Source organism: Bufo gargarizans, chromosome 2 (genome assembly GCF_014858855.1).
Source record: "Bufo gargarizans isolate SCDJY-AF-19 chromosome 2, ASM1485885v1, whole genome shotgun sequence".
Taxonomy (NCBI): Eukaryota; Metazoa; Chordata; class Amphibia; order Anura; family Bufonidae; genus Bufo; species Bufo gargarizans.
Genome location: NC_058081.1, coordinates 40,516,208 through 40,539,151, shown reverse-complemented (window position 1 = coordinate 40,539,151; position 22,944 = coordinate 40,516,208). Strand labels below are relative to the sequence as shown.

General features: G+C 43.5%; 1 protein-coding gene across 1 annotated transcript in view; it reads left to right on the top strand.

Moving 5' to 3' along the window:
* Positions 1–22,944, top strand: part of LOC122929295 (sphingosine 1-phosphate receptor 1-like) — a 39,622-nt gene that overhangs the window by 10,142 nt on the left and 6,536 nt on the right. The window contains exon 2 of the mRNA XM_044282812.1: positions 3,761–3,863. The gene's annotated coding sequence lies outside the window, so the exon portion shown is untranslated. The remainder of the gene's footprint in view (positions 1–3,760; positions 3,864–22,944) is intronic.

Here is a 22,944-nt window from a genome sequence, read left to right as displayed (position 1 = left end):
CCAGGAGTTACGTTCCCTGACATAACCTAGAGTCAGACTACAAAGTGTAGTGCAGCATACAGAAGAAGCTGAGTTATACAGCCAGCCTGTCAGTACAACAGAGTCAGAGAGAAACAGATATAGCAGAGTGAAGTTTGCCTGCCCGTTTCATGCTAAAGCCTGCTGGAACCAAGACAAAGTCTGTAAACCGTTTTGGAGAAACGTTTATTCAAGTAAAGCTGCCATTGCACTTCATCTCGAGGTCTGGACTCAAGTTATTCTTTTATTCCTGAATTATTCCCCCTATTTATTGCTTCAGAGCCGAAGCCTGGGGTCCAGCAGTATTCAGGTAGGAGCACCGTGACACACATAAAGAGACATTTTAGGCAGCAACATACCACTCTGCATTTACTACACCTGGGACGCGGTATATAGGGCCCTAGGGGGAGGCGCCTATTGCACTAGGCGTGTAGTGATCTGCTGGAGCGATAAACCAAGGTCTCTCAGATCAAGGATTCTGCCCCTCTCAGTGGTGACAACTGGCATGTCCACAAACAGTAGGCATTGCACAGTCATCCTACAGGATCTGATTTTGAGGATTCATGTGGCTAAAAAACTCTGCTTTCAATCTGGCTTTTATGCCACTGCCACATGTCGCAGAATGGAGCTAGGTGCTTGAAAATGTGATCATCTGTTGGAGAATGGAGCTAGGTGCAGATCTTAGCGACACCTGCTACTTCCTCTATTTGCCAAACCTTACGACTTGTTCATCTTGGTGCTGCAATTTCAGTGTTGAGGAGTGTATATCATTATTACACTCACACATAGAGAGTTTTATTCAATTCCAACAGCTCCTTCTTGGTGCGGTATATTTTTTTTTTGTCATATACTCACAGTTTGTCTTCTTTATTGAGAAGGAATCTGTGCTCGGGGGTCTCTTAGGGTGAGAAGGAAGACATTGGATTTCCTTTTCCTGCATATTATTGTTTTCACAGTGAAATGTCTAAAAAGAGGAAGTGATGAGTGATGGACAGAACTGACTCATCTCATTCTGGTCATTACAAGACGATAAATTCACTATCAAGCCCATGTGTATATATGGAGTAACACACAGCAAGTACTCTGACACCTTCCCATGTTTCTGAAATTCATACTTAATAGAAGAGTGTTGTCGGTATCTTGCTTTGTGTGCCTCACTAGTGACAGTCATGCCCAAAAATATTGGCACGTTGGTGAGATCACATGCCAAATCTTCTTGTGAATAGCCCATTTAAAGGGCTTAACCCCTCTACTTTCCAGTGCGTAGGTAACCCCTTTAAAAGGATTGTCTGATCCTTATCAGGCTAAGTCCACATGTGCCTTAGAGCCTCCATTCAAGGCCTATGCTGCACATTCCTACAAACCCAGTGGATAAAAAAGTCAGACATTTTTTATTTATTTTTAACACTGAAAGAGCGGACTCCCAAAAGGAATGGAATGGAGCCTATTATAGACATTGGGTCTGTTCAGTGCCATCCGGTGCCTTATTTCAGTCATTCTGCTCTGTTGATAGCGCCATTGGCGGACTAGCCATAGACCCTACAGGGAAAGTTCCTGTTGGGCTGATGTCCAGGGGGCTGCCAGACAGGTACATAAAGATCCTATGCTCTCAGTATTAATTATTGTAGGTCCATAAGGCACTTATGCACCTGACCAGTGGTCGCAAGAGTCCTCCAGAATTCAACTGGTTCAGAGGCAGTATATTTTGCTGCACTGTGGTATTTAGTTCTGCTGGGGCAGTATATTGTGCTGTACTGTTGTATTTGGTTCTGCTGGGGGAGTATATTGTGCTGCACTTTGGTATTTGGTTCTGCTGGGGCGGTATATTGTGCTTCACTGTGGTATGTGGTTCTGCTGGGGCAGTATATTGTGCTGCACTGTGGTATATGGATCTGCTGGGGCAGTATATTGTGCTGCACTGTGGTGTTTGGTTCTGCTGGGGCAGTATATTGTGCTGCACTGTGGTGTTTGGTTCTCCTGGGGCAGTATATTGTGCTGCACTGTGGTATTTGGTTCTGCTGGGGCAGTATATTGTGCTGCACTGTGGTATATGGTTCTGCTGGGGCAGTATATTGTGCTGCACTGTGGTATTTGGTTCTGCTGGGGCAGTATATTGTGCTGCACTGTGGTATTTGGTTCTGCTGGGGCATTATATTGTGCTGCACTGTGGTATATGGATCTGCTGGGGCAGTATATTGTGCTGCACTGTGGTATGTGGTTCTGCTGGGGCATTATATTGTGCTGCACTGTGGTATTTGGTTCTGCTGGGCCAGTATATTGTGCTGCACTGTGATATTTGGTTCTGCTGGGGCGGTATATTGTGCTGCACTGTGGTATTTGGTTCTGCTGGGGCAGTATATTGTGCTGCACTGTTGTATATGGTTCTGCTGGGGCAGTATATTGTGCTGCACTGTGATATATGGATCTGCTGGGGCAGTATATTGTGCTGCACTGTGGTATTTGGTTCTGCTGGGGCAGTATATTGTGCTGCACTGTGGTACTTGGTTCTGCTGGGGCGGTATATTGTGCTGCACTGTGGTATATGGATCTGCTGGGGCAGTATATTGTGCTGCACTGTGGTATATGGATCTGCTGGGGCAGTATATTGTTCTGCACTGTGGTATATGGATCTGCTGGGGCAGTATATTGTGCTGCACTGTGGTATATGGATCTGCTGGGGCAGTATATTGTGCTGCACTGTGGTATTTGGTTCTGCCGGGACGGTATCTTGTGCTGCACTGTGGTATATGGATCTGCTGGGGCAGTATATTGTGCTGCACTGTGGTATTTGATTCTGCTGGGGCGGTATATTGTTCTGCACTGTGGTATTTGGTTCTCCTGGGACGATATTGTGTTCTGCAGTACAGTATTGCTTACTTCGGTTACCCCGCCTTTTGTCAGTTTGGACCCACCTACAACATGGGGCCACTTTTATTTTTTTTGTTTTTTTCTGGTGACCACTTTAAATTCCCAGTCCGTCTCTAGATAGCGTTAGTGTGAACCCAGCCTTAGGGTATTTAATAGGACCCTCATCTATTAGTCAAGGAATAGATCATCTAGAAAGAGTGTCTCTCACTCTGGAGGACACAGCACATCCATAAACTACATAGGAATTGTATTGGTTTCAGTGAGATCTGTGTAATTCTTAATTTTTCCTGTGGTGGAACTGCAGGGAATATAAGAATCCTAGTTATCATTAGGGGAACCTATGCAAAAGAAAAGTCTCATTTTAAAGGGGTTATCCCATGACTGATGTAAAAAATAAAAATCAGACATCATCTAGGACATGACAATATCTTTCTAACAAAGCCAGAACCAGCCCTGGACCTCACATGGATCCAGAGATCTCCCCATTCATTGCTGCTATTGTTCTGGTAGATTTCTTCAGGCTAGCATCCCTTCTGCTGTAGCTTTTTCCCTGTAACTGCTTCTAACAGAACATATGGCTTGTGAGAGTTGACGATTTAAACTGAGCGTGTGCGACCACCTCAGTGAGGTGGACAAAAAAAAAGGAAAACGGCACACAAACAGCAGGTGGCGCTAGACAGATAGATTTTATTGAATGGCTCAGTGTGGCTATACTGCATGCAGTTAGAAAAGTATTCAGATCCAGCTGCTGGTTTAAATAAAAAGAAGAATGTTTTTCGTGGCAGCAGCCCTTTAAGGACAAATAAATATATTGAGACAATATGTGGTTACTTATGTCACGTATAGAGGGATTCTAACTAAATTTATTTTCCAGACAGCACGAATGTCTACATGATATGTCTGAAGATAAATGTGGCTGAAATTCCCCTTCAAGAGATAACCTAAGAGCACAAATGCACAGAGGATCCTTAGTATCGGTAAGAATCTCTTAATCTGATGAACTTCTTCTTTTTATGTGTACTTGTAATTTTGGAAAAATACCCTTGTAGCCCTGACCTGTGTGTCTTTAGGGTACTTTCACACTAGCGTTTTTCTTTTCTGGTATTGAGTTCCGTCCTAGGGGCACAATACTGGAAAAAAAATGATCAGTTTTATCCTAATGCATTCTGAATGGAGAGCAATCCGTTCAGGATGCATCAGTTCAGTCCCTCTTACGTTTTTTTGGGCCGCAGAAAATACCGCAGCATGCTATATTTTTCTCTCCGGCCAAAAATCCTGAACACATGCCGGATCCTGCATTAATCTCCGTGGAAATGTATTAGTGCCGGATCCGGTATTAAAATTGCCGCATTGACGGATCCGTTTTTCCGGTCAGCGCATGCGCAGACCTTCAAATCTTAAAAAAATAAAAATAAAATACCGGATCCATTTTTCCAAATGCCGTCCGTTTGCTATCCAGAATGCCGGGTCCGGTAGGCAGTTCTGGCGACGGAACTGCCTGCCGGAATCCTCTGCCGCAAGTGTGAAAGTACCCTTACTATAGTAGCTAAAAACCTTAGCTACAGACATAAAATAAAGTTCATCTGCCCGACCCCATATCATCTGGGTCCTAGCTGTTGTATGTACTACCTCCGAATAGCCATGTAATAGCACATTTTCCCTGCAGTGCCCATAATGTTCCCAGGCAATCAGATTAGAGGGGTTGTCTGTAAGGAGACCCTTTAATATCAATTTTGCCCTCCTTTAAAGAGTACCTGTCAGTTGGATCAACCATATTAAACCAGCCATACTGCCTCGAAGGGTTGATCATGCTGATTAAAATGATACTTGTCCGGTGAAAATCGGCTGTGTCGTTCCTGAGAAAAACGACTTTATTCTTTATGCATATATGGTTAAAGGGGCGGATCCTAGCCTCTCAGTGCTGACCACACCCCTTGTACTGAAGCCCTCATATGCATAAACACTAAAAGGTTTTTTTCCTCCAGGAACACCACAGTCGATTTTCACAAGACAGGTATCATTTTAATCGGCAGGATGAATCCTACCAGACAGTATGCCTGGTTTTATAGGATTTATCTTCCAGACAGATGCCCTTTAAATGATAAATCTAGTTAATTTAAACTAAATTTATATTCCACATGCATACATGACTTGCTGCAGCAAAAAACTAGCTTTACCATATCAGCCCTTTGTCTAACCATATGTGACATTTGTGGTTTGTGCCCTTGTACTGCATCGCCGGAAAGTAAAAAAAAGAATGTTAAGTACCTGTGGTTCGGGGTGGGGGCCATGTGGGAAGTGGGAACAAGTGTGAAACACAAACTTCTCATGTCATGCAAAAACTTACAGAACCTACATATATAGGCACCATGCTATTGAGGGACCTGGGTGACTTTACTTTAAGGGGAATTCTGCCTACAGTCATCTTCTAGCATGTCATATACACAGGTTCATACAAAATCATTGGTTGGACTTAATAAGGAAAAATTTGCCCTCCGGGAACGCCCAATGAAGGGGACAGTGCCTCAAAGATCAGGACTATGTTTAGTCTATCCGTGCTCTATCATGAGTTCTGTTAAAGGGGACCCAACTGAATTCTGTGTCAAGTACATCATGGGATTTTGATACTACATAGAGCACAAGGGCCCCATCTGTGAGGGAATCCATGGAGACCTTATTCGTGGACCCCAAATAATGCTCTCTTCTGTCCACAGGCTCTGAATGATAGTACAGCTCAGCTCCATTTACTTCCATTGAGCTGAGATGCAATGCCAGACAAAGCCTATAGGCAGGTGTGGCGCTGTTTCTGGAAGAAAGCAGCTATGCTTATCTAATCCTACAACCTAGTCCAACCTTATTTGTTTCATGGCTATCAGAAGAGGACAATACTGAAGAATGGTAACCGTAATAGTATAAATGATGGTCTACATCACCCGAGGAGGACTGTGAACATAAAGTGGCCCTAGAAAAAAACTAAAAGTGGCCCCATGTTGTAGCTGGCTACAAATTACCAGAAGGCAGGGCAAAGCATGTAGTCAGAGACAACAGAAGTAGGCGGGGCCAGCAATACTGTAGTGCAGAACCAAATACCGCCCCAGCAGAACCAAATACCACAATGCAGCACAAAATACTGCCGCTCGTGCCACACTATAAATCTGCATCATATAAGGCTGTGCATTGGAATCAGTCAGAAGGGTATTGTGCCCATTTGTGACAGAGAAGGGACTTTGTTGCAGTTAGAAGGAACATTGCTAATGCTCCCTTCCATGACTTGGCCAGATACATCTTAATTCTGTACCCCTAAACCCAGGAATTACAGAACATATACCCAAATCCTCAATTGTATGCCTAAGGTTCTGCAGAGAGACTTTAGATAGAGAAAAGGGGTACCACAATGTGGCAGGCGCAGCCTTTTGCGCTGTGGCATTAGAAGAATTTTGATATCTCTGACTTTTAGTCTAACCAGACTGTCTATTACTCTGTAATTCCTCTAGCGACATTCTATGGAAACAGTAGGTTTAAAGAGCACAGCAAATGCTTGAAATAACTTCTTTATTAACTTCAACTTTTCTTCATATAAAACACTGCCACCACCCCAGCAGATAGTCCATATACAAAACACGTGTTGAAAAGATATCACAAAATGGTGGTATGCATAAGATGGTGGTTCAACTGTTTAATCTTGTCATTCAACATAAAATGGTGGATATATTTCTCTCTTCAGTATCTGTACTCTCACTTTAAGTTATTTAAGCACTTTATGATCTCTCTGAGAGGTAAATGAGGTCTAACTAATAGTTCACTTGCTGAATTTGGTCGCAATTTGCAATATGCAGTTAGCAATAACTAATTGCAGATTGGTTGAGTATGATCTGGTATGGTTGTATGCAATTTGGATTGCAATATGGAATTTGAATTTGGATTGTGAACTTTGTAGTCTGCAATTGAATTTGAATGGTTGCAATTAGTGGAACTGTAAGTAAACACACGTATAACTGGTTCAGTATACAGTTCTAGTGACTATATTAACAGTAGGAACATTGTATAACTACCTGTTTTAAATACCTATTTTGACCTCTCTGCTTCCATAACACACAGCTCTTAGTGGAGTGAATGTCTGTTCAGCTTCTCTCTCTTGTGAATAATAATTTATAGCAGCTCCTGCTAGGGAATTTCCCATAGAGGCTGTGTGTGAGGCTGGCTGTGGAGAGACTCCTGCTGTGTCTGAGGCTGTCTGTGATTGGTCTAGACTCCTGCCCAGCTATAACAGTTTAACTCTATGCTTTCTGTTGTTTCTGCTGTGTCATTGAGCTTACCTCACATCCATATAATGAATATTAAAGGCATATTATCTTTTCTGCTTCTGTGAACACAATATATATAACAGTTATATGACATCCAAACATGAAGTCACTATAAATAACTCTGCTTTTGTCTTTAACACACAAACATAGGAACTGTATTAAGGTTATTGGCAGGTTTAGCTGTATAAACATATAAGCTATGTTAGCAACCTGGGACAGGTCTTAGCTGGCCAGCTACACTCCCACCAAAATTACCTATAATTCTATGTTCTAAGTAGTAGGACTTAAACATGAATTTGATGAATTTTCCATCATGTTCCCAACTCTCAAGTGTCTTTCATCACTCTCAAGTAAAACAACTAACTTCTGTATAGGATGTTCCAACTTGAATGAAGCAGTGAGACGTTTTCCTTTTTGTCAAGTTTTGAGTTTTCTATTTGTAACAACACTCTTCTTACTGGTTTGTCTTCATCTTTTTGAACTTCTAGAACTTTGGCTAATTTCCATTGACTTCTAGGTAAATCTTCTTCTTTCACTAACACTATGTCACCAACTTGGACATTTCTTCTGGGTGTTTGCCATTTACTTCTTAGCATCAGATTGGCTAAGTTCTCTTTCCTCCATCTATTCCAAAGCTGTTCTGATAGATATTGAACTCTTCGTCATCTCCTTTTAGCATATAAATCCTCTTCGGTGAACCTGCCAGGCGGTGGCTATATGTATTCAGACTTAAGGTGAAGTAGATGGTTGTAAGTGGTCGACTGTTAACAATAGACATTACTTCATAGAATAAGGTCCTAAGTGAAGCATCATCTATTCTTCCGGCGTTCTTTTTCAACACTGAATTTAACACATTTCTTACAGTTCTGATTTGTCTTTTCCAAACTTCACCTGTATGGCTTGCATGTGGAGCATTCATATGAAAATCACACTTTTTCTCTAACAAATACTCAGTTACTTTTTCTTTATCAATCTCTTTTAGAGCTTTCTTCAATTCATTCTTCGCTCCGACAAAATTAGATCCTTGGTCAGATCTAAGCTGACAGTATCTCTAATGGCTATGAAACATCTCAAGGCGTGATGAATGCGTCAGTTGACATATCCTCTAACATTTCCAGGTGAAATATTAGTCCATATCTCTTGTACTCCTTGCGGTTCTGTTTGGTGATGAATTGGCCAAAACAATCCATTCCGCTATAAAGAAATGGTGGTGATGGGTTTACACGATCTGCCAGTAAATATGCCATTCTTTGTTCTTCTGTAGGTCTACGTGCCTTTCTGCAGACTACACATTTACTTGTGTAGATTATTATTATATTTACTTATTTATTCACTTTGCTATATCTGCTTCCTTTCACAATCCAGTAACCACCTTCTCTCAAACAGCTTTGGGTAAAGCTTCTTCCTTGACGCAAGGATATGTTGTGGTAGTGATCAATTATCAATCTTGTGAAGGTAGAGTTTTTGGATAGAATTGCTGGATGCTTCACTCTGCTAGGTAACTATGCATTTTCCAGTCTCCCTCCCACCTTCAATATACCCTCCTGCAGAAAAAGATTAAGCTTGTACAATGGGTTGTTGTTTGGAAGCCTTTTCGGTTCTTGACTAAGTCTCTTCAACTTTTCACTGTAGAATCTCTGTTGAATGAGTCTTATGACTGTTTCTTCGGCTTTCATTCTTTCTTCTACATTAAACAATTCCTTCTTTCTGATTCCTTTTCCAAACGTTGAATTCGAGCTACTACATTTATAACCGTATTCCATTTTGAACATCTGGCTAGTCTTTTCATCTTGACACTTGGCAGCAGTGCTCAATGTTTGTACAACTTTTACTTCTGGATCACCCATAGACAATTCTGTGTAATCTCTACTGGGCGTGATTTCTTTTTCCCAAAGGAACTCTGCGCCTGTGAACCAATTAGAATTTTTCTATTCTGTTACATTCAGGCCTCTTATAGCATGATCTTCTGGGTTATGCTTTGTGTAAATGTGATGCCAATGTTCTGGATTTGTTATTTTCCAAATTTTCTCAACTCTGTTGGCGACAAAGATATGGAATCTTCGAGCTTCGTTGTTTATGTATCCTAGGACAACTTGTGAGTCTGTCCAAAAATATTCTTCATCTATTTTCAACTCCAATTCTTCTCTCAGAAACTTGCTTACTGATGCTGAAACAACAGCTGCTGTCAGTTCAAGTCTTGGTATTGTCTGAATACTGGTAGGTGCAACTCTGGCCTTCCCCATTAGGCTACTTTCACACCTGCGTTCGGGGCGGATCTGTCTTCTATCTGCACAGATGGATCCGCACCGATAATGCAAACGCTTGTACCTGTTCAGAACGGATCCGTTTGCATTATTCTTTCCAAAAAAAGTCTAAGTCAAAACGGATCCGTCCTGACTTACATTGAAAGTCAATGGGGGACAGATCCGTTTTCAATTGCACCATATTGTGTCAGTAAAAAGGGATCCGTCCCAATTGACTTACATTGTAAGTCAGGACGGATCCATTTGGCTCTGCATCGTCAGGCGGACACCAAAATGCTGCAAGCAGCGTTTTGGTGTCCGACTCCAGAGCGGAATGGAGGGCGCAATGGAGCCAAACTGATGCATTCTGAACAGATCCTTATCCATTCAGAATGCATTGGGGCTGAACTGATCCGTTTTGGGCCGCTAGTGAGAGCCCTGAAACGTATCTCACAAGTGGACCAAGAAACACCAGTGTGAAAGTAGCCTTACAGGGGCACAGTGTATCTTTTCTTCTCCTATCACTCTGATGTAGGAGCACTGACCATAACCATAACTACTGGTATCTGAAAAGTGATGAAGTTCTATTTTCTTGTACTTTCCGAAATCATGAGGTACAAAACATCTGGGTATCCGAACTTCTCTTAAGTTTTGCAAGTCTCTTATCCAACTCTCCCACCTTGGCCTCAAATTTTCAGGTATGGGCTCGTCCCATCCCAACATCTGTCTGCACAATTCTTGTAGTATTTCTTTTGCTCTGAGAATTACTGGGGCCAAGAATCCCAATGGATCATATATAGAAGCCACTGCAGAAAGAATGGTACGTCTAGTTGCAACTTTCTCTTCAATAGATACTTCAAAGAAGAACTTGTCGTTCTCTACATTCCATCCCAATCCAAGTACGTTCTGAACTGGAAGATGATTATAATTGAGATCTACATTCTTCATTGTCGCTGCACGTTCAGAGTCACCGATGGATTCCAGTACCTCTCTGTTGTTTGAGATAAATTTGTGAAGGCGCAGATTTCTTCTTGCGCATAACTCTTAGCTTTCTTTCACTAGTTTGATTGCAGATTCTGTGGACTCTAGACTTATAAGACCATCATCAACATAAAAGTTTTTCTTCTGAAAATTTGCTGCTGATGGGCAATCCTTTTCATTCTGATTGGCCAGGTACTTTATACCATAATTGGCGAAACCTGGAGACGATGCTGCTCCAAACAAGTGTACTTTCATTCTGTATTCTGCTGGCTCTGAATATGTATCTCCATCCTCCCACCATAGAAACCTCAGGAAGTCTCTATCTTCATTCTTCACATGAAACTGGTGGAACATCTTTTCAACGTCACACATGACCGCTACGTGATACTTTCTGAATCTACAGAGTACTCCAGGAAGAGTGTTTGTGAGATCTGGTCCTTTTAGTAGATGGCCGTTCAATGCAACACCATCGTACTTTGCTAAGCAGTCAAATACCACTCTAATCTTATCTGGTTTCTTTGAGTGGTAAACACCTTGATGTGGGATGTACCACACTTCTCCTTCTTTAGGTTGGTTATTAACTTTCTCTGCATGTCCTTCTTCAAGGATTCCTTCCATGAATTTCAAATAAGCATTCTTCAGTTTGGGATCTCTTACCATCCTTTTCTTCAAACATTTTAATCTTGCTAGGGCAAGATTTCTGTTATTTGGCAGACGAGGTCGTTCTCTAAAAGGTAAGGACATTTCAAGATGACCTTGTTGATTCTGCTGGATACTTTCTTCTAGAGTGTGTACGAACTTTATCTTCTTGGGATACACTCTTTTCTTTAGAACTTATGTCTGCAAAGTCGGATTCAAGGATCTTGATTACTTTTACTGGACTTACAGTTGGTAACTCTTGGACAGATATTCGATGACACAATCCTGTCATCTGTCTTGAATTTGCGATCTGCTGTTTTCCTCCAACAACACCCCATCCCAGATCAGTTTGAACAGAGTAGGGTTCACCCTTTCCTCCTGTGATTACCTTTCGTGGTACCAAGGCTTCGGGACAATCATAGCCTATCAACAGTCTAACACCAAACTCCTTCAGCGGGGACATTTCACGAGATATGACAGATAGGTGTTCCCATTTATTGGCTGTTTCACAGGTAGTTATGCAATCTCGATCTAGAGGTATATCGTCTTTTGTATAAGCTGGAGGTAGATCTAATGTGAAGTTTGAATGAAGTCCTCTAACTTTCAGTCCTTTGACTGTTCACTACTGTGTCTCTCCCTGTCATTGTGGTGAGTTTGAGCTTCACTGGTTCGGAAGTTACTTGTAATTTCTTGCAGATTTCTTGATCAATGAAGGTGACGTCACTCTGGGCATCCAGTAGCGCATAGGCGCATACCTTCTTATTCCTCCTTTTGGATTTGAAATGCACCCTGGTACAACCATTGATGGGCCGTTGCTTTCTCCTTCCCTTGCTCTTCAAGAGAATACCGATACTTTCTTTCCTTCCTCAGTATCTTTAGGTATTGATGTTTTATCTTTCTTTGGATGTTCTCCATGTAGTGGTGTAGGATGGTGTCAGGGCCGTTTCTAGGGGCGGGCGGGACGGGCGGCCGCCCGGGGCGCTATCAGAAGCAGGGGGCGCCCGTTGAGGTAAAAAAAAAAAAAATTTCGTTCTGTAGGCAAAGGATCGGGCGGCCGGCCGGCGGCGCCCCTCATGCTGAGAATCCTGAGCGGCCGGCTCAGTGCTGCGCAGCCTGCCTGCGCTGCAGACTGCTGAGTTGTTAATGTAGCGTGGCCGAGCTCTGTTCGGTCCGGCCCGGGGTACAGGAGCATTTGTTTCCTGTACCCGGCCGGACTGAAAGGAAGTGCACACTAAGTGAGAACTTCCTGTCAGCCGAGTACAGGAAACAAAAGCTCCTGTACCCCAGGCCGGACCGAACAGAGCTCGGCCACGCTACATTAGAGGTGACATTGACAAGGGGGTGGGGGGAGTAGAATGACAGTGACGGGGGGGGTGGGGGGAGTAGAATGACAGTGACAGGGGGGGTGGGGGGAGTAGAATGACAGTGACAGGGGGGGTGGGGGGAGTAGAATGACAGTGACAGGGGGGGTGGGGGGAGTAGAATGACAGTGACAAGGGGGGTGGGGGGGTGTAGAATGAGAGTGACAAGGGGGGTGGGGGGGTGTAGAATGAGAGTGACAAGGGGGGTGGGGGGAGTAGAATGAGAGTGACAAGGGAGGGGGAGAAGAGAGTGACAAGGGAGGGGGAGAAGAGAGTGACAAGGGAGGGGGGGAGAAGAGAGTGACAAGGGAGGGGGGAGAAGAGAGTGACAAGGGAGGGGGGGAGAAGAGAGTGACAAGGGAGGGGGGGAGAAGAGAGTGACAAGGGAGGGGGGGGAGAAGAGAGTGACAAGGGAGGGGGGGGGGAGAAGAGAGTGACAAGGGAGGGGGGGAGAATAGAGTGACAAGGGAGGGGGGAGAAGAGAGTGACAAGGGAGGGGGGAGAAGAGAGTGACAAGAGGGGGGAGAAGAGAGGGACAAGGGAGTCCGCAGAGCCAGACCAAGAGCCAGACTGCAGCCAGAGACCAGATCATCTAATTGTCCTGGTGGTAAGTAGACAATGCAATATGTGTATTATTTAATTGTTTAGTTATTAATACTACATTTTGCGGACCGCACATTGCCGGCACTAAGAGAATATGCCTATTCTTGTCCGTTATTGGGGACAAGAATAGGACATGTACTATTTTTTTTCAGGATCGGAATTGCGGATCCGGGTCCGCAATTCCGGATCTGATAAGGGGGGGGGGGGGGCGGGGGTGCCACTGTCACTGTGGGGGACATTAGGTTTAATAAGGATCACTATGGACATTATTTAGAATGGAGGCTGCTGTTGGTGTCATTACTCATTATAACTGTATAATGTCTGATAGGCCTAGTCCTGAGCTGAGTTATATTACCCTGCCCTGTATAATAATGTACCCATCCCTGATACCCCTTAGTTATATTACCCCGCTGGAGTAATATAACTAAGGGGTATCAGGGTACATTATTATACAGGGCAGGGTAATATAACTCAGGACTAGGCCTATCAGACATTATACAGTTATAATGACATCCACAGCAGCCTCCATTCTAAATAATGTCCATAGTGATCCTTATTAAAAATAATGTCCCCCCACAGGCAGGCAGTGCGAGCGGCGGCGCTCACTCACTGTACATCACGCGCTGCGTGACGTACAGTGAGTGAGGTGAGCACCGCCGCCCGCACTGCCTGCCTGTCTGTTACCGCCCGCCCGGAGCAGTGCTGAAAGAAGCCTGCTGTGAGTGAGAGCCTGAGTCTATGGGACAGTGGGTCACTGTGACCGTCCGTGCAATGTGGTTCCACATTTTTTACAATGGGGAGACACTTATTTCATCGAGCAGTTGTGAGGGGAGGGGGGGGGGGAGAGGAGTTTTTTTGACACTCGCCCTGAGAGAAATTTTACATAGAAACTGCACTGGATGGTGTCCTTTGCAAATGCTGCATGTGGATTTTTTCTTACACTCCTTAGTAACATGGCCTTTTCTTAGACATCCGAAACACAGTTGGTTATCCAGTACAAATTTTTTATTTTCTTCTGGGGACTTTTCCTTCAGTTGTTAGCACTTGTGTATGGAGTGGTTCTCTCCACAGAACATGCAGTACATTAAAAGTTTGGACACACCTTCTCATTCAAAGAGTTTTCTTTATTTTCATGACTATGAAAATTGTAAAGTCACACTGAAGGCATCAAAACTATGAATTAACACATGTGGAATTATATACTATAATTGTATACAACTGAAAATATGTCAAATTCTAGGTTCTTCAAAGTAGCCACCTTTTGCTTTGATTACTGCTTTGCACAATCTTGGCATTCTCTTGATGAGCTTCAAGAGGTAGTCACCTGAAATGGTTTTCACTTCACAGGTGTGCCCTGTCAGGTTTAATAAGTGGGATTTCTTGCCTTATAAATGGGGTTGGGACCATCAGTTGCGTTGTGGAGAAGTCAGGTGGATACACAGCTGATAGTCCTACTGATTAACTGTTAGAATTTGTATTATAGCAAGAAAAAAGCAGCTAAGTAAAGAAAAACGAGTGGCCATCATTACTTTAAGAAAATAAGGTGAGTCAATCCGAAAAATTGGGAAAACTTTGAAAGTGTCCCCAAGTGCAGTCACAAAAACCATCAACGCTAAAAAGAAACTGGCTCAAAGACCAAGAGTCACCTCTGCTGCGGAGGATAAGTTCATCTGAGTCACCAGCCTCAGAAATCGCATGTTAACATTAGCTCAGATTAGAGACCAGGTCAATGCCACACAGAGTTCTAGCAGCAGACACATCTCTAGAACAACTGTTAAGAGGAGACTGTGTGAATCAGGCCTTCATGGTAGAATATCTGCTAGGAAACCACTGCTAAGGACAGGCAACAAGCAGAAGAGACTTGTTTGGGCTAAAGAACACAAGGAATGGACATTAGACCAGTGGAAATCTGTGCTTTGGTCTGATGAGTCAAAATTTGAGATCTTTGGTTCCAACCACCGTGTCTTTGTGCGACGCAGAAAAGGTGAACAGATGGACTCTACATGCCTGGTTCCCATCGTGAAGCATGGAGGAGGAGGTGTGATGGTGTGGGGGTGCTTTGCTGGTGACACTGTTGGGGATTTATTCAAAATTGAAGGCATGCTAAACCAGCATGGCTACCACAACATCTTGCAGCGGCATGCTATTCCATCCGGTTTGCGTTTAGTTGGACCATCATTTATTTTTCAACAGGACAATGACCCCAAACACACCTCCAGGCTGTGTAAAGGCTATTTGACCATGAAGGAGAGTGATGGGGTGCTGCGCCAGATAACCTGGCCTCCACAGTCACTGGACCTGAACCCAATTGAGATGGTTTGGGGTGAGCTGGACCGCAGAGTGAAGACAAAAGGGCCAACAAGTGCTAAGCATCTCTGGGAACTCCTTCAAGACTGTTGGAAGACCATTTCAGGTGACTACCTCTTGAAGCTCATCAAGAGAATGCCAAGAGTGTGCAAAGCAGTAATCAAAGCAAAAGGTGGCTACTTTGAAGAACCTAGAATATGACTTATTTTCAGTTGTTTAACACTTTTTTGTTATGTATATAATTCCACATGTGTTAATTCATAGTTTTAATGCCTTCAGTGTGAATCTACAATTTTCATAGTCATGAAAATAAAGAAAACTCTTTGAATGAGAAGGTGTGTCCAAACTTTTGGTCTGTACTATACATTTGAAGGTAGTCTGAAGATTTGTCGGTTCTGTCTCTCTACTGATCCCAGTAGTGACTTTGGACTTGCTCTCATAGGTATGTGGACCTTTAGCTGCTGTGTTGGTTGCAAAGCTAGTTGCTCTGGCTCGTCTTATCTCTCTTGCAGGTGTTTCTTCTAAGGATTTTAAGACATAAGATGATGTTACTGGATTACATGCTATCCATGCTTCCTCATTGACAAACTCAGAGAACTCTTTAAAACTTGGGAAGTTCTTACCTAGATCTAACTGTCACATAGCTATTTCACCTAGAAGCCACTTCTTCAGGTAGCTTAGTTAACATCCTGTGGTTTTCTAGATAGTTGTTCAGTACTTCCAGTCCTTGAACATGTGGGATGGCATTGCTGCATGCTTGCAGGAAGTCACCATACTTTTGGAGTCTGAAGTGTTCTTTAGGACCTATTTTAGCCCAGTTATTCAGTTTCTCTCTAAAGGCTCTTTGTACTAAGAAAGGATGACTATATCTTGCATTCAATTTTTCCCAAGCTTGCTTGTAGGCTTCTTTGTCTCTTCTATAGAAGTTACCTTCAAGAACTTTCTTGGCTTCTCCACCAACATATCTCTGAAGGTAGAATAACTTGTCGACTCAATGATCATTTTAAAGCTTGCCTTCCACTCTATGAACTTCAGTATGTTTACTGAAAATACAGTAGGTTCTGGAACGGGAAGTCTAGCGAGGACTGTGGTCTTACTGGGATAATGGTTGTAACATTCTTCTGACCGTTGCAATGACATCTAGGAATAGAATCATCCAGTTCTATTTTCTCATTTAGTTCTCAATTAGGGGAGTCCTCTTCTTCATTTTTTACGTTAGAGATAGAAGGTAAGTTCACACACCTTTTTCCTAACACTGGACTAGGTCTCTCTTTGTCTTTCTGAGCAGGGATGGAAAGATAATGACTTATTTCCTCACTAAGTGCTGGAGATTTCCTTCCATTCTCCTGGGCGTATGGAGGAAAATAGGAGTCCGTTTTCTTTTCTGTACAGATTTGAACCTAAGACTACTATGATCTTAACTTCTTTTTGCCTTTCCAGACTTTTCATCTGTTGGCGCAGTGCCTCGATTTCAGCTTCCTTTTCAGCCACCAGTTGGCGCTGCGCCTTGATGGCAGCTTCCATCTCAATTTCTACTCTCTTGACAGAAAGTTGTTCAGCTAATTCATTTATTTTGGCTGAAGTACTTCAGGAATCTAATATGGGGGTGGCACTTCTGCTAGCGAATTAAGTCCCACTTGTAATTGTGGTTCCACCTAAGGACCTAGCAAAGTCTCTCATAGAGAGCTTTTTCATTCTCCTTCTTGCTTTAACTTCATCATAGTTTTCTGCAGATGATAGTTCTCTTATAAGCTTTACTAAATCTTTAGTGACCACAGTACGTGTCCATGTTCCTTACAATGTCCTGCGAAGGTGTCGTGAGCGACCGCAGGTTGACATATGCTGCCATAAGCTCTGATTCAGATTCTTCTACCGTCTCTACCATATCACTCAAGTTCCCTTTTATACTTTCTTGTTTTAGCTTTCTAAGAATGCCTCTAATGTAAAATTTCCACTTCTCATACATTCTGGCAAACTTTTTTCCTTTTAATGCTGCTTCTTGCTCCACATTTTCCAGCATCTTTGGGGTCAGTTTTTTGGCACGTGATGAACGTCTTAGTTCATCTGTTTGGGCTATATTTGTTTGAGGCAAGACTAATGCTGCATCAGACTCTTCTACCTTAGACAGGTTCTCTTTATCTTCACCTTCTATCCTATCTATATTTGTTTCCTCTAACAGTGGCATGGTAATACTAAGCTCAGACATTTTACTTTAAATGCTATAACAATCAATACAAATATTAAAGAACCGTTCACTTTAAATGCAATACTGACAAATGCAGAAATAAATGACTTTCACTTTAAATGCAATAGCAATAGATACAGGCAATAAATGACTTTCACTTTAAATACTTTAGAGTCAGTGTAATACAAACTTTCCTTTGTTTTACTTTATTCCTAAACACGCCTTCTGAGGGTAATAGTTCCAACCGTGGCAGGCGCAGCACTATGAAGTGCCTTTTGCGCTGTGGCATTAGAAGAATTTTGATATCTCTGACTTTTAGTCTAACCAGACTGTCTATTACTCTGTAATTCCTCTAGTGCTGTTCTATGGAAACAGTAGGTTTAAAGAGCACACCAAATGCTTCAAATAACTTCTTTATTAACTTGAACTTTTCTTTATATATAACACTGCCGCCTCCACAGCAGATAGCCCATGTACAAAACACGTGTTGAAAAGATATCACAAAATGGCAGTATGCATAAGATGGTGGTTCAACCAGGGCCGTCTTTAATATTGATTGGACCCTGGGCGAGAATTTACTTGGGCCCCCTGGATCCTGCCTTCCCACACCCTAGCAGGCAATCACGCCCTCCACCACTATATATAATATAGCTTACAGTGAATTACTTTAAATACTTACAGTTCTGAAGACTCCAGCAGGCTCAGGATCAGTGCTCTGGGCTGGAAGTGGGCACCGCTCTGCAGTTCAGGAAGACGACCGGAGCTCGGCTCACCCTAGCGTTACAGTGTACCCCAGCACCCCACAGTATGCAGTATAGCACCCTATAGTATATAGCAACCCACAGGATGCAGTATAGCACCCTATAGTATACAGCACCCCACAGTATGCAGTATAGCACCCTATAGTATACAGCACCCCACATTATCCAGTATAGCACCCTATAGTATACAGCACCCCACAGTATGCAGTATAGCGCTCTATAGTATACAGCACCACACAGTATACAAAACATAGTATAACACCCCACAGTATGCAGTATAGCATACAGTATAGCACCCTACAGTATACAGTAGAGCAGTATAGCACTCCACAATATACAGCACCCCACAATATACAGTAGAGCAGTATAGCACCCAGTATATAAAACCCCACAGTATACAGTAGAGCAGTATAGCACCCAGTATACATCACCCCACGGTATACAATAGAGCAGTATAGCACCCCACAATATATAGTAGAGCAGTATAGCACTCCACAATATACAGCACCCCACAGTATACAGTAGAGCAGTATAGCACCCAGTATACAGCACCCCACAGTATACAGTAGAGCAGAATAGCACCACACAGTATACAGCACCCCACAGTATATAATCTCATACAGCACCCCCCCAGTATATAATACCACAGAGCAGCCCCCCAGTATATAATCCCACACAACAGCCCCCCTCAGTATATAATACCATACAGCAGCCCCCCTAGTATATCATCTCACACAGCAGCCCCCCCCCCCCGTATATAATCCCATACAACAGACTCCGGCCCCAGTATATAATCTCATACAGCAGCCCCTGGCCCCAGTATGTAATCTCATACAGCAGCCCCCCAGTATATAATCCCACACAGCAGCCCCTCAGTATATAATCCTACACAGCAGCCCCCCAGTATATAATACTATACAGCAGCCCCCAGTATATAATCTCATACAGCAACCCCCAGTAAATAATCCCACACAGCAGTCCCCAGTATATAATCCCACACAGCAGCCCCAGTATATAATCCCACACAGCAGCCCCCCCAGTAAATAACCTCACACAGCATACCCCCCCCCCCCCCAGTATATAATCCCATACAACAGCCCCTCGGCCCCAGTATATAAACTCATACAGCAGCCCCCCAGTATATAATCTCATACAGCAGCCCCCCAGTATATAATCCCACATAGCAGCCCCCCAGTATATAATCCCACACAGCCTCACCCAGCATACAATCTTCAGACCCTCTCCAGCAGTCACATCCACCTCTCCAGCGCTGACAGACTCTCTCCCCTCTACAGATGCTGCTGAGCAGCCATCCCTGATCTTCCTACTCTGCAGACAGACACAGGCCAGTGCCTGTGATAGCATAGCACTGCCGACTCACGTGAACTACCCTTCTCCTGCAGGCTGCAGCAACACTGAGTCCTGGAAGAAAGAAAGGACCTTTGATTACCTCATAGCCATGTGACCAGAAATATCGCTATGTTACTGGTCACATGGTGATGATGTCATGTAAGGTCCTTTCTCCCACAGCTCTCACTCTCTCACAGTTTGCTCAGGAGTGCCGGTGTTCTGTCAGAATACTATACCTTAACGTCATGCAGGCAGGCATGGCAACATCTCCCCCGTAGCTGACAGCCTGACACCTGGGGCGGATGGCCCCCTCCCCGGCGGGTTGGGACAACATAAAAAAAAATGTCATTAAAGGGGCGGGGCGGAAGGGGGCAGTGGCTCAAGCCCCCTTTGAACCCTATGTGTGCACGTCCCTGCTCACACATCATGATTGTCTTCCCTGGAGTGAATGGGATGTTCTAGCAAGACAATATGAGATGTCACTCGGCTAGTGTAAAAAATGAAAACCAGACAACATATAGCACATGACAATCTCTTTCTAACAAAGCTATGACCAGCCCTGTTCCTCACATGGATCCAGAGATCTCCACATTCACTGCTACAATTGTTCTGCTAGATTTATTTTAAGCTAGCAGCTCAGAGCATGTGACTTTTCTCAAGAGGGGTGTCCTTTCTGCTACAGTTTTCTCCCTATCACAGCTCAGGGGGTGTTTCCTTACTCGAAGGCGTGTCCTTTCTGCTACAGTTCTCTCCCTGTAACTGTCACAGCTTCTAAATGTAGATCTGGTGGCATTTGAAGGATAGAACTGAGCCTGTGCGTCCTTTTCATAGGTGTTACTGAGGTGGACAGAAAAATTAGGAAAAGAATAAAAAGCAGGTGGTGCTAAACAGATCCATTTTATTGAACAACTCGGTGGCTATACTAAATTTTCATTTACATACAAACGTATTCAGATCCAGGTGCTATTTTGAAAAATCAACCCCTTTAACTAGTACTATGTGACACTAGTTGACCCTGTTGTGATGTCCACGCTGCCTAAATTTAAAGGGGTATTCTCATCACAGACAATCGGGACATATATCCTAGTGCTATGCCCCCGCTGTCTGTGATGGGAATACCCCTTTAAGTGTTGAATCATGTGACTGCGGTATGCCAGATTACTGAGGGCTAGGCCAGTAATGCATATGTTATGTTTATTGCACGGTTAATGTGAGTCAGTCAGCACTTCTGACCATGCTAAATACTGATAAGTGAATCAAAGTGTCCGAATTGGACTTCGATCCGAGTTTCAGGGAAAATTTGATTCACTGCGAAGCCGAATTTCCTCGTGCTTAGTGGTAACGAATTCCTCAAACATACTCACCTCATCGATTTGAGCGTGAAGAGTCCGCTGCCACCATCTTGATTAAGATCCCGCGTGAAATCTCGTGCGCTGTGACTCACCACGCCGGCCGACATGATGATGTCATCACTCGCCACATGAGATTTTGGGCTGGATCTTCAAGTGAGGTAAGTATGATTTTTTATTTTTTTTTATCGATTATAATATTAATGTCAGATGCCACGATCAGCGATGAACGTGGCATCTGAGGGGTACAATGATGGGTGGGGGGCACAATCATTGCACCCACTATTTACAAAGAAATGCGCTTCGTGACGAAGCAATTCATCACAAAGCAATTTTTTTTTTGAAAAAATTTGGTGAAGCAGCCAAATCAGAATTTCAAGAACTTTGCTCTTTGTAATACTAGTAAACCACTGGCAGCAGCAGTGGGATTGCAGCACTGTACTTAGCCCTCCTCCGGCCGCATTGCACTGTCCTGATTGTGTACAGTGTCAGGACGTGGTGCGCACACTATGACCTGCCGTTGCAGGCAGTCAGGTGACTGAGCAGACAAGAGAGCCAAGAATGCCTGAAGAGACTGTCGGACCTGGAGAGGAGTGGCAGATCACGAGAGGTAAGTTACTTTATTTATTTTAAGGTCTGATACTTGAGGGGTCTGACATGGAGGTCTAATTGGAGTCTGAGCTGAGGTCTTATACTTGGGGGGTCTGCAGGGGCGGACACAGACAGCAGAGGCCCCTGTGCAAAGAATGTGCCTGGGGGCCCCTCCCCTGCCAGGCCCGTACGCCCCTGCTTGGCCCCCCCAGGAGCAACTGGGCCCGGGGCAGCTGCCCCTTTTGCCCCGCTTTAAAGACGGCCCTGGGTTCAACTGTTCAATCTTGTCATTCAACATAAAATGGTGGATATATTTCTCTCTTCAGTATCTGTACTCTCACTTTAAAGGGAACCTGTCATGTGGATATTTGATTATAATCTAACTAATTATATACAATCATTAACTACTAAAAAGTACCTTAGATGTATTCACTTACTGGTGTGACAGATGGTTACCTCATAATATACACACAAAGATGCCACATGCCGCATGCTAATGAGCTGATTTGAGTCCAGCGTGATGTCACTGAGTCCAGTGTTTATTTAATTCAGAGCTATAGCCACTCCCCTGCCCACCTGCTGCTGATTCATATGGAAAATAACTGTCATTCAGCAGCAGGTGGGCGGGGAGAGTCAGGAGCTCATGAATATTTATGACTCATCATTATCAGCTGGAGCTTTTCAATACAAGATGTTGGCAGATTGACTGGGTCAATTAAAGAAAGTGACCCAGCATTTTGCTAAGAGAATGAGTCACTTATTGATGTTGCCATTAGTTAGGACACCATGAAACTGGTGACAGGTTCCCTTTAAGTTATTTAAGCATTTTATTTTCTCTCCGAGAGGTATATCTGAGATCTAACTAATAGTTCTACTTGCTGAATTTGGTCGCAATTTCCAATATGCAGTTAGCAGTAACTATTTGCAGATTGGTTGAGTATGATCTGGTATGGTTGTATGCAATTTGGATTGCAATATGGAATTTGAATTTGGATTGTGAACTTTGTACTTTGCAATTGAATTTGAATGGTTGCAATTGGTGGAACTGTAAGTAAACACACATATAACTGGTTCAGTATACAGTTCTAATCACTATATTAACAGTAGGAACATTGTATAACTGTTTTAAATGCCTATTTTGACCTCTCTGCTTCCATAACACACAGCTCTTAGTGGAGTGAATGTCTGTTCAGCTTCTCTCTCTGGTGAATAATAATTTATAGCAGCTCCTGCTAGGGAATTTCCCACACAGGCTGTGTGTGAGGCTGGCTGTGATTGGCCAAGACTCCTGCTGTGTGTGAGGCTGGCTGTGATTGGTCTAGACTCCTGCACAGCAACAACAGTTTAACGCTATGCTTTCTGTTGTTTCTGCTGTGTCATTGAG